This window comes from Arachis duranensis, chromosome 1 (assembly GCF_000817695.3).
Source record: "Arachis duranensis cultivar V14167 chromosome 1, aradu.V14167.gnm2.J7QH, whole genome shotgun sequence".
Taxonomy (NCBI): Eukaryota; Viridiplantae; Streptophyta; class Magnoliopsida; order Fabales; family Fabaceae; genus Arachis; species Arachis duranensis.
Window position 1 is genome coordinate 41,518,237 of NC_029772.3, and position 17,012 is coordinate 41,535,248.

General features: G+C 38.5%; 1 non-coding gene across 1 annotated transcript; it reads left to right on the forward strand.

Moving 5' to 3' along the window:
* The first annotated feature begins 2,207 nt into the window (after nucleotides 1–2,207).
* LOC127742745 (small nucleolar RNA R71) lies at nucleotides 2,208–2,315 on the forward strand. The gene has a single exon (XR_008004139.1). It is a non-coding gene; the product is annotated as a small nucleolar RNA R71 (small nucleolar RNA).
* The last annotated feature ends 14,697 nt before the right edge of the window (nucleotides 2,316–17,012 follow it).

Here is a 17,012-nt window from a genome sequence, read left to right on the forward strand (position 1 = left end):
AGAACCGACAGCTGAATAGCCGTGCCGTGACAGGGTGCATTGAACATTTTCACTGAGAGGATGGGAGGTAGCCACTGACAACGGTGAAACCCTACATACAGCTTGCCATGGAAAGGAGTAAGAAGGATTGGATGAAGACAGTAGGAAAGCAGAGAGACGGAAGGGACAAAGCATCTCCATTCGCTTATCTGAAATTCTTACTAATGAATTACATAAGTATCTCTATCTTTATCTTTATGTTTTATTCATACATCATCCATAACCATTTGAGTTTGCCTGACTAAGATTTACAAGGTGACCATAGCTTGCTTCATACCAACAATCTCTGTGGGATCGACCCTTACTCGCGTAAGGTTTATTACTTGGACGACCCAGTACACTTGCTGGTTAGTTGTGCGAAGTTGTGATAAAGTGTTGAGATTACAATTGTGCGTACCATGTTGATGGCGCCATTGATGATCACAATTTCGTGCACCAGACTAACACTAGAAAATAGAATGAAAAAGTAATTAATATAGATAAATAAAATTGGGTTGCCTCCCAATAAGCGCTTCTTTAATGTCAATAGCTTGACAGGAAGCTCTTACAGAGCTTCACAGATGCTCAGAGCATGGTTGTAGCCTCCCAACACCAAACTTAGAAGTTGAGTGTGGGGGCTCTGTATTGAGAGAAGTTTTCATGCTTCTTCTCCATGTTTACAGAAGAAGATCCTTGAGTCTTGAACACAAGGTAGTCCTCATTCAATTGAAGGACTTACTCTCCTATGTTAACATCAATCATAGCCCTTACTGTGGCTAGGAAGGGTCTTCCTAGTATGATGGATTCATCCTCATCCTTCCTATTGTCTAGGATTATGAAGTCAGCAGGTACGTAAAGGCCTTCAACCTTCACTAAGACTTCCTTTACAAGTCCATAAGCCTGTTTCATTGATTTGTCTGCCATATCTAGTGAGATTCTTGCAGCTTGTACCTCAAAGATCCCTAGTTTCTCCATTACAGAGAGTGGCATGAGGTTAATACCTGACCCCATGTCACACAGAACCTTTTCAAAGGTCATGGATCCATGTAAGGTATTAAGAACTTTTCGGGATCCAGTTTCTTTTGAGGCAATGTTTGCTGAATCCATGTATTCAATTCATTGATGAGCAATGGAGGTTCATCCTCCCAAGTCTCATTACCAAATAACTTGGCATTCAGCTTTATGATTGCTCCTAGATACTGAGCAATTTGCTCTTCAATAGTGTCTTCGTCCTCTTTAGAGGAAGAATATTCATCAGAGCTCATGAATGACAATAGTAAGTTCAGTGGAATCTCTATGGTCTTTGTAGGAGCCTCAGATTCCTTTGGTTCCTCAATAGGGAAATGCTTATTGGTCAGTGGATGTCCCTTGAGGTCTTCCTCACTGGGAATCACTGCCTTTTTACTCTCTCCAGGTTTGGCCATTATGGTTATAGTTATGGCCTTGCACTCTCTTTTGGGATTCTCTTCTGTATTGCTTGGGAGAGTACTAGGAGGAGTTTCAGTAACTCTTTTACTCAACTGACCCACTTGTGCCTCCAAATTTCTGATGGAGGACCTTGTTTCATTCATGAAACTGAGTGTGGTTTTAGATAGATCAGAGACTATATTTGCTAAGCCAGAGAGGCTCTGCTCAGAATTCTCTGTCTGTTACTGAGAAGATGATAGAAAAGACTTGCTATTGCCAAACCTATTTCTTCCACCATCGTTATTATTGAAGCCTTGTTAAGGCTTCTGTTGATCCTTCCATGAGACATTTGGATGATTTCTCCATGAAGGATTATAGGTGTTTCCATATACTTCTCCCATGTAATTCACCTCTTCCATTGCAGGATTCTCAAGGTCATAAGCTTCTCCTTCAGAGAAGGCTTCTTTAGTACTGTCGGATGCAGCTTGCAATCCAGTCAGACTCTGAGAAATCATATTAACTTGCTGAGTCAATATTTTGTTCTGAGCCAATATGGCATTCAGAGTGTCAATCTCAAGAACTCCTTTCTTCTGAGTCATCCCATTATTCACAGGATTTCTTTCAGAAGTGTACATGAACTGGTTATTTGCAACTATCTCAATGAGTTCCTGGGCTTCTGCAGGGGTTTTCAGATGAAGAGATCCACCAGCAGAATGGTCCAATGACATCTTAGATAATTCAAACAGACCATCATAGACTATGCATATGATGCTCCATTCTGGAAGCATGTCAGAAGGACACCTTTTGGTTAATTGCTTGTATCTTTTCCAAGCTTCATAGAGGGATTCACCTTCCTTCTGTTTGAAGATTTGGACTTCCACTCTAAGCTTGCTCATCTTTTGAGGTGGAAAGAATTTGGTCAAGAAAGCATTGAACAACTTGTCCCAAGAGTTCAGGCTTTCTCTAGGTTGTGAGTCCAACCATATCCTAGCTCTGTCTCTTACAGCAAAAGGGAAAAGCATTAGTCTGTAGACCTCGGGATCAACCCCATTGGTCTTGACAGTATCACAAATTTGCAAGAATTCAGCTAAGAACTGATGAGGATCTTTCGATGGAAGTCAATGAAACTTGCAATTCAGCCGCATTAGAGAAACTAATTGAGGCTTAAGCTCAAAGTTGTTTGCTCTAATGGCAGGAATTGAGATGCTTCTTCCATAGAAGTTGGAAGTTGGTGCAGTATAGTCACCAAGCATCTTCCTTGCATCTCTAGCACTGTTGTTAGGTTCGGCTGCCATGTCTGCTTCTTTTTTGAAATTCTCTGTAAGGTCCTCTCCGGAGTGTTGTGCTTTAGCTTCTCATAGCTTCTTCTTTAGAGTCCTTTTAGGTTCAGGATTAGCTTCAACAAGAATGTTTTTGTCCCTGTTTCTGCTCATATGAAAAAGAAGAGAACAAACGGGAGTAGTGGAATCCTTTATGTCACAGTATAGAGATTCTTTGATGTGTCAGAAGAAAAGAAGAATAGAGGAATGAGGTAGAGAGAGAATAAGAAGAATTTCGAACACAGAGGGAGAGAGAGGGTTCAAATTATAAGTAGAAGAGAAGTGTTAGCAAATAAATAGAAAGAGATGAGAGAGAGAGAGTTTTTCGAAAATTAAAAACTAAAATAATTAGTTAATAAAAAAAAGATTTTTGAAAAAGTGGTTAGTAATTTTCGAAAATTGGAACTTGAAAAGTGGTCAAGTGATTTTGAAAAAGATAAGAAATAGTAATTAGTTGAAAAAGATTTGAAAATAATTTTGAAAAGATAAGAAGTTAGAGAAAAGATTTTGAAATCAAAATTTAAAAAGATATGATTGAAAAAGATTTGACTGAAAAAGATATGATTTTAAAAAGATATGACTGAAAAGATATGATTGAAAAAGATTTGATTTTTAAAATTGACGACTTGACTAACAAGAAACTAAAAGATATGATTCTAGAATTTAAAGATTGATCCTTTCTTAACAAGAAAGTAACAAACTTGAAATTTTTGAATCAAAACATTAATTGTTAGCAAGGATTTTTGAAAATGTGGAAAGATAAGATTTTAAAATTATGAACTAAAACATGAAAATTTTAAAACAATTTGAATTTGAAACAAAATTACCTCCCCTGTGTCATCCTGGCATTAAACACCCAGGATGCAATCTATTCTGGCGTTTAACGCCCAGAATGCTACCTCTTTGGGCGTTTAACGCCCAGCCAGATACCCTGGCTGGCGTTTAACGCCAGAATTCCTTTCTTATTGGCGTTTATCTAAACGCCCAGCTTTTTCTCTGTGATTCCTTTGTTGTATGTTCTGAATCTTCATTTCTTTGTATTATTTACTCAAAAAGAGATATTTTTGATTTTTTTGATTTTTGAATTTTTAATGAAGAGAGAGAGAAAAAAAACCAAATGAAATAAAACATAAAAATGCAAGATCAAAACAAGTAATGCATGCAAGGACACTTTGAATGTCAAGATGAACACCAAGAACACTTTGAAGATCATGATGAACATCAAGGACATATTTTTGAAAATTTTTTTAGAAAAGAAAGACATGCAAGACACCAAACTTAGAAATTTTTAATGTTTAGACCTTATGGATTTGAAAATGCATATGAAAAACAAGAAAAGACACAAAATAGGAGAATTTAAAGATCAGAACAAGGAAAATCATCAAGAACAACTTGAAGATCAATGAAGAACACAATGCATATGTTTTCAAAAATTAAGAAAAATTAAAGCATGCAATTGACACCAAACTTAAAATTTTACACTAGACTCAAACAAGAAACACAATTTTTTTTTGGTTTTTATGGTTTTATTAATTTTTTGTATTTTTTTCGAAAATAAAAATAAAAAGCTTAAACGTAAAATAAAATTACCCAATCTAAGCAACAAGATGAACCGTCAGTTGTCCGAATTTGAATAATCCCTGGCAACAGCGCCAAAAATTTGGTACACGAAATTGTGATCACACTGTTCACAACTCCGCACAACTAACCACCAAGTGCACTGGGTCGTCCAAGTAATACCTTACCTGAGTAAGGGTCGATCTCGCGGAGATTGACGGCTTGAAGCAAGCTATGGTCATCTTGTAAATCTCAGTCAGGCGGATTCAAATGGTTATGAGGTTTTAATAATTAAAAGATAAATAAAACGGAAAATAACATAGAGATACTTATGTAATTCATTGGTGGGAATTTCAGATAAGCGTTTAGAGATGCGTTGTTGCTTCTGAACCTCTGCTTTTCTATTATATTCGTCCAATCATGCATCCTCCCTTCCATGGCAAGCTGTATGATCCTCTCAGTGAAAATGGTCCGGCTACGGTTTCTGCACGGCTAATCAACTGTCGGATTTCTCATCTCGGATGAAAAATACCAGGCACAGCTACCACATGGCTAATCATCTGTCGGTTCTCACTTGCGTTGGAATAGGATCCCTTGATCCTTTTGCACACTGTCACTGCGTCCAACAGTCATGAGTTTGAAGCTCTTCACAGTCATCCCTTCCCAGATCCTACTCGAAATACCACAGGCAAGGTTTAGACTTTTCGGATCTCAGGAATGCTGGCTATTGGTTCTAGCCTATACCACGAAGGTTCTAATCTTAGATTCGGATGCTCTGTTGTTAGGAGAGACGATGCGAATCGCGGATCAGAGACCCAAGAGAATATACTCCGGCTATCGTCCAATGACTACGTTGAACATTATGTAGACCGCTTGTGGTTGTCAGGCACGCGGATCTTGGTAAAGCGAGTGACGAAGATAGTGGGTGATTGTCACGGGTCACCCTTTCATTCTGACTTAACTAAATTAAGTACGAGGGTATATCTTGGAGAAGAAGTAGGCGTGAATTGAAAGAAAGGTAGTAGTACTTGCATTAATTCATTAGTAACAGCAGAGCTCCTCACCTTAATCTATGAGGTGTAGAAACACCACCATTAAAAATACATAAGAGAAAAATGGTCTAGGCATGGCCGAATGGCCAGCCTCCAAAAAGGGTTCGAAGAACTCCCAAAAGGTCAAAGACTCCGAATACAATAGTAGAAAGTGCTATTTATACTAAACTAGTAAACTTGGTTTATAGAAAATGAGTAACTAAGTGTAGATAGTGCAGAAATCCACTTTTGGGGCCCACTTGGTGTGTGCTTGGGCTGAGCTTTGAAGCTTTCACGTGCATAGGCCACTTTTGGAGTTAAACACCAGCTTGGATGTCAGTTTGGGCGTTTAACTCCAGTTCTGGTGCCAGTTCCGGCGTTTTACGCCAGAAAAGGGTCTCTGGTGGGCGTTTGGACGCCAATTTGGGCCATCAAATCTCGGACAAAGAATGAACTATTAAAAATTGCTGGAAAGCCCAAGATGTCTTCTTTCCAACGCAATTATGAGCATGCCAATTGGGCTTTTGTAACTCCAGAAAATCCACTTCGAGTGTAAGGATGTCAGAATCCAACAACATCTGCAGTCCTTTCTTAGCCTCTAAATCAGATTTTTGCTCAAGTCCCTCAATTTCAGCCAGAAAATACCTGAAATCATAGAAAAACACACTAACTCATAGTAAAGTCCAGAAATGTGATTTTTGCATAAAAACTAATAAAAATATACTAAAAAGTAACGAAAACATACTAAAGACTACCAAAGAACAATGCCAAAAAGCGTATAAATTATCCGCTCATCAGGGGTGCCACTTGAGACTTAAGGCATGGCACGCTAAGTCAAAGAATCAATGGGCATGCCACTTGATACTAGAGGTGTGGCACGCTAAGCTCGTAAGCCTTCAACACCACTATGGGCGTGCTACTTGAGTCTGAGCGTGGCACGCCAGTTCATTTGACCAGAGAGGGTAATTGAAGCTCCAACAAAGGCGTGGCACGCCAGTACAAGCCTCCAGAGATGAAGAGACAAGGCTTCCTTGAAGGCGTGCCACTTGGACTTTATGCGTGGCACGGCAAGGCAAAATGTCAATGGGCGTGCCACTTGATGCTTGGGGCATGGCACGCCAACCTTGCTCGCACCATGGGCGTGCCACTTGAATCCTGGGTGTGGCATGCCAAGCTTACTAGGCCAGAGGGGAGTACTCATACTTTATTAAGGGCGTGGCACGCTAGTTCAACCTTCCAGAGAAGAGATTGAGGATCTTATTGAAGGTGTGGCACGCCAGACCTGGGCGTGGCACACCAGTTTAAGCAACTTGAGAAGAAGGATGAAGAGCTTAACAAGGGCGTGGCACGCCAGTTATACTTTCTAACAGAGATGAATGAGGAACTTACTGAGGGCGTGGCACGCCAGTTCTGGGTGTGCCACGCTAGTTATACTTACCACAGAGGAAGAAGGAAGATGAAAAGAGGGCGTGCCACTTGGAAGCCAAGGGTGGCACGCCAAGCCCGTTGCACAAAAGGGGCGTGCCACTTGGAAGCCAAGCGTGGCACGCCACTCACATGCCAGGAACATGCCTCAATTTAATGATTTTTCTCTTTAGTTTTCAATTGTAATTTTCTTTTCCTTTTGTAATTTTCATTTCTAGTAATAGGAGTAGTATAAATACCCCTTGAGAGTACTAAAAAAAGAGTTGGCTAGTTGAAGGAATTAGTTTAGTTTTGCTCTTACACTTCACTTCATCTTCTTCCATCTCTTGTACTTTTCTCTAAGCTATGAGTAGCTAAACTCCCTCTCATTGGGAGAGGGAGCTCTGTTGTACTTGATGGATTAATGATAGTGAATTTCTTCTTCTTTTAATCTCTCTTTGATTTGCTAGAAGGAATTTCGTTTCTCAAGTCTAGTATTCAATCATCTTGGAAAAGAAGTTGAATGCAAATTGGGTTTCATGGGAACCTTGGAAAAGGAAACATGGAACCATGGTTGAAATCCCTTCTCACACTTAAGTAGATCTGGGTTTTGGGATTGGATATGGTGACATGAAATCCACCCACTACTTGGATCTATGAGGATGTGTGGCATAATCAAGGACCAAGCTTATCTTTCTTCATGAGCAATTAGACCAAAGAATTGGCTGATTATCAAGAATTGAGAGATTAAATCACCAAGGAATTGGGGTTCAATCAATCATGATTGCCAAGAGGTCAATGAGTTGCATGATTGAAGATGAGATGATCTAGATTTGATCAAAAGAGAGCAACATCTCCTACTCCCAATGAATTTCCCTATTCTTATCTTCCCTATTCTTTATAGCTTTCTTTAATTTCTGCTATTACCCATTCCCCATTTACAATTCAGCCATTTATGTTCCAGCACTTTACATTCTTGTCATTTACATTTCTGCACTTTACTGCTTTCCTTTATCTTTAAGTCATTTATCATTCTGTCATTTAGACTTCTACACTCAACGATTCTTCTTAATTAGCTTGACTAAACCACCCAGTAACTAAAGTTGCTCAATTAATCAATCTTAGTGGGATTCGACCTCACTCTGTTGTGAGTTATTACTTGACGATGATTTGGTATACTTGGCAAAGACGAGTTCATTATATTGATATAGTGAATTCGAAGTCGTCATCAAGCCCGATAAAGGAAAAGAAGACCAGATATGTATAAAACAAAGATACAAAGTGCAAAACGTTCACTCATGATAACTAAACTGCATTGGTATGAAAGGAACAGAACATACTATATAAAACCTTGTAAACAGCTCTAGGATACACAAGGTAGTTAATATAAGATAAACAAGTGATATATATATATATATATCTCTAAGGCATCAAAGTATAGCAATAAAAGAGTGAGAGGTAATATAACAAAATATAACACCCGAACCATCCTTTGCTCTGTCACCATATGCAAATTCACTGAGGTGGATTGCGACCTGTATTTGAAAAATAACAACATATGGTATGAGAATCGGGAGTTCTCTAACAGTGCTCAATAAATAAGATATATGGTTCCAAGAAGCCAAAGGCAATCCTAGAACTTCAAACTGATATAAAATTCAACTTATAACAGAATCTTAAACAAAAAAGAGTCATCTAACTTAAGGATTTTCTATTCTACAGAACACCGCTGTCCCACAATATTCGCCAACCTATCCTCCATAAGATCTATCACCACCGCCTACCAAACCTCCTCATTCCAAGCAGAAAACACAAATAGATGCAAGCAAGTAAAACACAAGTGAATAGCATATACTGCAAGCAATTCAATCAGCAAGTAAACATGTTATACAAGTTGGCCCAATGCAAGTAAACAAAGCAAACAAACCCATAAGAATGCATATGATGAATGCATGTCCTATTGGCTGTGATATCACTTGTCAGTTCAACTGCCAACCCGACACATCCCCTCGAGATGTTGCCTTGCTGTCACGTATATAAATTGTGCCTTGGAATATAGTACCCTAGAAAACTCTTACAGGATATAATACCCGAGCACACTCTTGTGACCAGAAAAGATGCGGGTGGGAGATTGCATTAGACCCCACATCTCAACGTAAGCAGGATTAACTACCGTCCTTGCTAGGTGCATAGCAACTTACCAATTATAGCGTGTCAGTAATATGTTACCCAATCTCAGTGATCACATTCATTCTCATTAGTTTCAACAACCTCAATCATTCACTTTTCTCAATTCATTATCAATGCAACACTCCGACAATTTGCTCTAGTTATTTTATTCACAGAACTTCCCAAGCCTAAATTACTGTCTCTAATCTCATCATAGAAATATCCATTTAAGTCCTTTCATATTACTCTCCCTTGTCCCAAAGCCTGAATACTAGGTAGGGAATCCTAAACAGTAGTTACAGAGTTTTAGAAAGCTAGAGGAATGCTTGAAAACTTAAAATTCTCCCTTGTCACATACGCATGAGTACTAGTAGAGGCCCAAACTCGCGTACGCACGTACTGTTCACGTACGCATATCTCAATTTTTTTAGAAAAGTTGTTGTGCTGCAGAATTTAGTTTTTTTACACCAAATTTCAAACGCGCATAACTTCTTAGTTAAAAATCATTTTTCATCCGTCCTTCAAACGGCACTACACGGACCCAATTTTTATTTAAAACAAATTTCACAAAATTTGGGAATTTGGAAACCAAGTTATGTCCCATTCAAGTTTGTCAAAAATAAGTTTCTACCAAAATTTACAAAATCCTATAGTTTTCAAAACACTCAACTCAAAGTGAAACCAACCGTACCCAAAACACTCCTCAATCATTTCTCAAGCATTCAAACACCTAAATCATTTAACTCTCACCCCCATCAACTCATTCAACAATTTCCAATCCAACCTAACCCACACCAATACTCATTAATTTCCATCAATTCTCATCAACATCAATAATCATCATTGATGACAAGTCATCTTAGCCTAGTTTTACTAGTCTTTTTCTTTGATTTTCATTGGGTTTTTATGCACTTTCTTGAGACACAAGTAAGCCATTTGGGTGGAATTTCATGTTTCCTTAGATTCAATCAACCATGAATGAATTGATGCATTTTCATGAGTTTTTGTGCAATAATTGCTTATATATCAAGAAGAAGAAGAACTCTCATGATTATAGCATAGCTTTGATGAAATTGTTGATTGATGATAGGTGGAAAAAGGCTTGGAAGAAGGTTGAAGAAAAGGGGATTGAGAAGGGCAAGAAGAAGGACTCACGTTTGAGCTCAAGTTTACCTCAAACTTGGACTCAAACGTGAGGAAGAGTGCAACCACACCCTGGCTAAGAATTTTCATCCAGGAGAAGCCAGCGTTTGCGCCAACGTTTGCCTCAAACGTGAGGTCAAACATTGGCTACATTTTAGCATGGAAGAGCATCCCTGTTTGATGCCTTGGATGAGCCACGTTTGCGCCAACATTTGCCTCAAACGTTAGGCCAAACGTTGGCTAAAAGAGTAGCATGGGAAGGGCCACGTTTGAGCTCACGTTTGACCTCAAACGTTGGCTCAAACGTGGATGACAACAAATTGGCCGAGCTGCATAATGCCACACACGAAGACGTTTGAGTCAACGTTTGCCTCAAACGTTGACTCAAACTTAAATACCCAAGGTCCAAGTTGCTAATGGATTTCGTCTCAACACCAAAAGCAATCAACAGAGGCTATTGTCAACCAATTCCATCAAGAGCAAGGGCCCAATTCAAGGCTTGAAGATCATTAGAAGAGAGTGTATAAATAGCTTAGAATTTAAGTTTTGAAGGGGAGTTTTCTTTTTAGAATTTTTACGTAGCTTTCCTTTTAGTGTTTACAGAGCTTTTCTTTTTAGATTTTTTTACTAGATTTCAGTGGAGAGCTCAATTTTATTTTTTTCATTGTTGATTTAGAGTTTTCGGGAAGAGTTGGGAAGGAGAATTGAATTCTCTTCCTCTGGGTTTTCTTATTTTCTTTTTCTACACACTTAGCTTGAGTCTTCGGTGTTGAGAATTGAGGAAATTATGTCTCAATCTCACCTTGAGATCTCTCTCTGTTTTGATTTACTGCACTATTTGAGAAATTGAGATTTGAATTTAGTTCTTCTGTTGTTTGATTTTAAATTTTCTGCAATTGTTTCCTGAAATTGGATCAAGGAAGGCAGTGAGATCTAGACTTGGTTTTCTAGTCTCTTGACCCCTAAGATCTTGCATTTTCTTTCTGTTTAATTGCTGAGGCTTTTTCAAGCCAATTTGTTCTTGTGTTTGAAATCTGTTTCAATTCAATTCACTTTTTACTTTCCTGGTTGTTGCAATTTACTTTTCCTTGTTAAATTTCTGCAATCCCAGTTCCCTGATCCCTTTAATATTCAAGCAATTTACATTTCTTACACTCTAAGCTTTTGCAATTTACATTTCTTGCACTTTAAGTTTCTCTCATTTACTTTACTTGTTCTTTAAGATTTAGCACTTTTACTTTCCGTTCTCTTTAATTTACTGCAATTCATCCCTCTCCCTTTACAATTCATGCAATTTAGCTTCTGTCAATTACAAATCACCCAAATCAACTCTTGTTCGCTTGAATAAATCAACCACTAAACTAAAATTGCTCAATCCTTCAATCCTTGTGGGATCGACCTCAGTCACGTGAGTTATTATTACTTGATGCGACCCGGTACACTTGCCGGTGAGTTTTGTGTTGGATCGTTTTCCACACATCAATCATCGTATTCATTATACACCAATTTCATTCACATTCTCATTAATATTCGTCATCAATCTATAACATCATGGAAATTCATTCAATTTCTATTTCAACATTCTCATAGCACATACATTTACAATTCTCAACAATAATTCAACCATTCATACAAATGCAACCTATCTTAAGGCAACTAGCCTAATTCTCACGTAACATTACATATTAACTAAAAGAAACCAAAACCATACCTTGGCCAATTTTGTCCAAGAACAAAATCACCACCAAACAAGCTTCCAAGACTCAACCACCAAAAGCTCAACACTAAGGAATCCAATTCACCAATTCAACTCACATTCTAGCTAGTTCATACAATATACCCAAAAATTAAAACTAGGACATATATGATAAACTACAAGATTACAGAGTTTTCTTGTCTTACCCACTATAGATTGGCGTAAAACCCAACAATTATCCAAGATTAGTTTGCACCTAAATAATTAAAAACAAAAAATTTCTTCAAAACCTATAACCAAAATATGAAATTATATGGGAGATAGAACGGGGCAAGAAATTGGAAGTTTCCTACCACCTTATTTAGATGAAATCGAAGAGCACGGCGAGAGCTTCACGTGGTCGTAAATAGCATGCCAATCGGAGCTACAGATCACAAGATATGATCAAAAGAAGATGAAGGTGAATAGTAAATCCTTCTCTTCTCTCCTTCACTATATCAAACGCTCTCTCCATCTCTTAGTGGTGAATGAGGCTGAAATGGCCTCATTAATGAACTTATATATGTTAGGCTTGGGCCCAGTCTAACTGATCAGTGTGTACATACAGAGTTGTGACACATGGAATATGTCATGTAGGTTAGATAGATGTGGCGATAAGGACACTTGATAAGCCACCGGCATGATTCGCCTCAGCACTTCAAATGGTTCAATGTATCTCGGGTTCAAATTCTTCATCTTAATTTCTCTTCCAACCCAGTTATTAGAGTAACCTTGAGAAAAACGTGTTCACCCTCTCCAAACTCTAAAGGTTTTCTCTGTCAATTTGCATACCTTTTCTAATGACTTTGCGCAGTTAGAATCCTAGCTCAAATTTGCTTGATCTTCTTAGTGGTCTGTGCTATTAATTCCAGTCTTAACACACTTGATTCACCCGCTTTATACCTACACAGTGGAGACTGGCACATCCTAGCATATAAAGCCTCATACTGAGCCATCCCAACGCTTGCATGAAAGCTGTTGTTATAAGAAAACTCCACCAACGGCAGGTAACGATCCCAACTTCTTGGCTGATCCAACACACACACCCTTAGCATATCTTCCAATATCTAAATAGTCCTCTTTGATTGACCATCTGTTTGCGGATGATATACTGTGTTGAGAGATAGTCTCATACCGAAAGATTTTTGAAAAGCTCTCCAAAACCTTGATGTGAATCGGGGATCTCGATCCGATACTATAGTCATTGATACACTGTGCAACCTTACTATTTCTTTGACGTACAGTCTCGGTAATTCTTCTATTGAAAAGTTCACGCGGAAAGGCAGAAAGTGAGCGGACTTGGTCAATCGATCCATGATCACCCAAACTGTATCAAATCCTGCTTGAGTTCTTGGTAAACCCGTTACAAAATCCATACCATACCTTCCCACTTCCTTTGAGGAATTTCAAGAGGTTGTAGCATTTTTGACGGTCTTTGATGCTCTGTCTTCACCTTTTGACACCTTAGACATTTGGACACAGGTGTTGCTACATTCTCCTTCCTCCTAGGCTACCAAAACATCTTTAAATCATGGTATATCTTTGTGGTTTCAAGATGAATAGAGAATCCGCTCGTATGAGCCTCCGTCAAGAACTTTTGTCTCAAACTCCCAACGTTCGGCACACAAATCCTCCCCTTATATCTCCATATACCTTTTCCATCCTTGGTGACCTCTCTTTGCCTTTTTTTCCAATTGACTTAACATTCTTTATAGCTCTTGCTCGTTCTCTTGGGCCCTCTGAACTTCAATCCTGAATGTACTTAAGATGTGCGATTGATTCAAATAAGCCTTCCCGTCTACTTCCCCAATACCTAACTTAAGTGCTGCAAATTCATTTACCAACTCTTTCTCTTTAATCCTCATCCACGCCACCGTCAATGACTTCCAATTCAAGGCATCTGCTATAACATTAGCCTTCCTGGGGTAATAACTCAGTTCAAAGTCGTAATCCTTTAGTAACTCCATCTATCTCCTTTGGCACATATTTAGCTCTTTCTGATCAAAGATGTACTTGAGACTCTTGTAATCAGAAAAGACTCTGAACTTCACTCTGTATAAATAATGCCTCCAAATCTTCAACACAAACACAACCGCCGCCAATTCCAAGTCACGAGTTGGATTATTCACTTTATGTGGCCTTAGGTAACGTGAAGCATAAGCCACCACATTTTTGTGTTGCATTAACACACAACCCAAGCCTTTTAACGAGGCATTGCAATAAACTTCAAACGGTTTGTGTGGTTTGGGTAAGATTAAAACTGGTGCTGAAGTTAACTTCTCGTTCAAAGTTTAAAAAACTTTCCTCGCATTTAGACATCTACACAAATGGTGCATCTTTTCGAGTTAGCTTTGTCATTGGCAACCTAATTTGCGAAAATCCTTGAATGAATCTTCAGTAGTATCCAGCTAATCCCAAGAAACTCCTAATCTCAGTCACTGACGTCGATCTTTCCTATTCCATCACCCTTTCAATCTTTAAAGTATCCATTGTTATTCCTCCTTTACTCACAATAGGACCTAAAAACTTTACATCTTCCTTCCAAAATGCACACTTCGACAAATTTGCATAAAGTTTTCTCTCGTTTAGAATTTGCAACACTATCTTCAAGTGATCCTCATGCTCCTTTCTCGTCTTTAAATAGACCAAGATGTCATCTATGAACACCACCATAAATTTATCTAAAAAAGGGACAAAATACTCTGTTCAAGTAATCCATGAACATAACAGGTGCATTTGTCAACCCAAAGGACATCATCGTATATTCATAGTGACCATAACGTGTTTTGAAAGCAGTCTTTTGAATATCCTCCTCCTTCACCCTTATTTGGTGATAACCTAACCTCAAATCAATCTTCGAGAACACTCTAGCTCTTTGCAACTGATCCATTAAGTCATCGATTCTCGGCAATGGATTCTTGTTCTTCACCATCACCTTATTCAGCTATCAGTAGTCCACATAAAGTCGCATCCCTCCATCTTTCTTTTTCATTAATAAAACTGGCGCTCCCCATGGAGACACACTCCGTCAAATGAACCTCTTATTCATAAGCTCTTCTAACTGAGTATTAAGTTCAGCCAGCTCTATCAGAGCCATTCTATACGGCATAATTAAAACTGGACCTACTTTCGGCACCAAGTCTATCGCAAATTCAATCTCTCTTTGAGGCCAGAATTCAGGAATATCTTCAGAAAACACTTTGGAAAACTCCTTGACTACGAGAATTTGGTCTAATCTCTGCTCATTTCCTGATGCATTTGCAGCTAAACTTATATAACCTTGACATTCTTCCCCTACAATTCACTACTATAGAGTTCAAGTAGTAACCTTGATGAGCGGATAATTTATACACTTTTTGTCATTGTTTTTACATAGTTTTTAATATGTTTTAGTTACTTTTTAGTATATTTTTATTAGTTTTTATGAAAAAATCTATGAGTTTGTGTGTTTTTCTATGATTTCAGGTATTTTCTGGCTGAAATTGAGGGACCTGAGCAAAAATCTGATTCAGAGGATGAGAAAGGACTGAAGATGTTATTTGATTCTGACCATCCTGCACTCAAAGAGGATTTTCGGGAGCTACAGATACCCAATTGGCACGCTCTCAATTGCGTTGGAAAGTAGACATCTTGGGCTTTCCAGCAATGTATAATAGTCCATACTTTGCCCGAGATTTCATGGCCCAAACTGGCTACAAACAACCACTAGAGACCCTTTTCTGGCGTAAAATGCCAGAACTGGCACCAAAACTGGCGTTTGAACTCCAAGAAGAGCCTATGCACGTGAAAGCTTTAATGCTCAGTCCAAACACACACCAAGTGAGCCCCGGAAGTGGATCTCTGCACTATCTACACTTAGTTACTCATTTTCTGTAAACCTAGTTTACTAGTTTAGTTTAAATAGCAGTTTTTACTACTGTATTCATATCTTTAGATCATTTTTGAGACTATCTTTGGATCACTTTTGATCTCTTGATCACGTTTTAGGGACTTGCCATTCGGCCATGCCTGGACCTTCATCACTTATGTATTTTCAACGGTGGAATTTCTACACCTCATAGATTAAGGTGTGGAGCTCTGCTGTTCCTCATGAATTAATGCAAAGTACTATTGTTTTTCTATTCAATTCACGCTTATTCTTGTTATAAGATATTCACTCATACTTCAACCTGATGGATGTGATGATCCGTGACACTCATCATCATCCTCCCTTATGAACGCGTGCCTAACAATCACTTCCGTTCTATATGTTAGAGCTTGAGTGTGTATCTCTTGGCCTCCTGGTTCACGACGCATGGTTGCCTCTCCTAACAACAGTGCCTTCCATTCCGTGAGATCAGAGTCTTCATGGTATAAGCTAGAATCAATTGGCAGCATTCTTGAGATCCGAAAAGTCTAAACTTTGTATGTGGTATTCCGAGTAGGATCTGGGATAGGATGACTGTGATGAGCTTCAAACTCGTGACTGTTGGGCGCAGTGACATTGTGCAAAAGGATTAATGGATCTTATTCCGACACGATCGAGAAGTGACAGCTAATTAGCCATGCGGGAAACTGTAGCGGACATATTTTCACTGAGAGGATGGATGGTAGCCGTTGACAACGGTAATCCACCAACATACAGCTTGCCATGGAAGGGAGTACGCATGATTGGATAAGGACAATGGGAAAGTAGAAGCTCAGAGGGAACAAAGAATCTCCATACACTTATCTGAAATTTTCTCCAATGAATTGCATAAGTATCTCTATCCTATTTTATGTTTTATTTCTCTTTTAATTATCAAAACCTCATAACCATTTGAATCTTCCTGACTGAGATTTACAAGATGACCATAGCTTGCTTCAAGCCGACAATCTCTGTGGGATCGACCCTTACTCACGTAAGGTATTACTTGGACGACCCAGTGCACTTGCTGTTCAGTTGCGCAGAGTTGTGAGAAAAGTTTGAACTCACGATTTTGTGTACTAAGTTTTTGGAGCCATTGCCGTAGATTGTTCGAGTTTAGACAACTGACGGTTCATCTTGTTGCTCAGATTATGTAATTTTCTTTATTTATTTATTTATTTATTTTGTTCTTCAGAATTTTTAAGAATGAATTCTAGAATTTCAGATGATGCTTTTATCATCACAGGAGCTAGTTGATTCCCATAAACAAAATTTTTTTTATAAAATCATAAAAACAAAAATAATTGTGTTTCTTGTTTGAGTCTGGTGTCAAATTTTAAGTT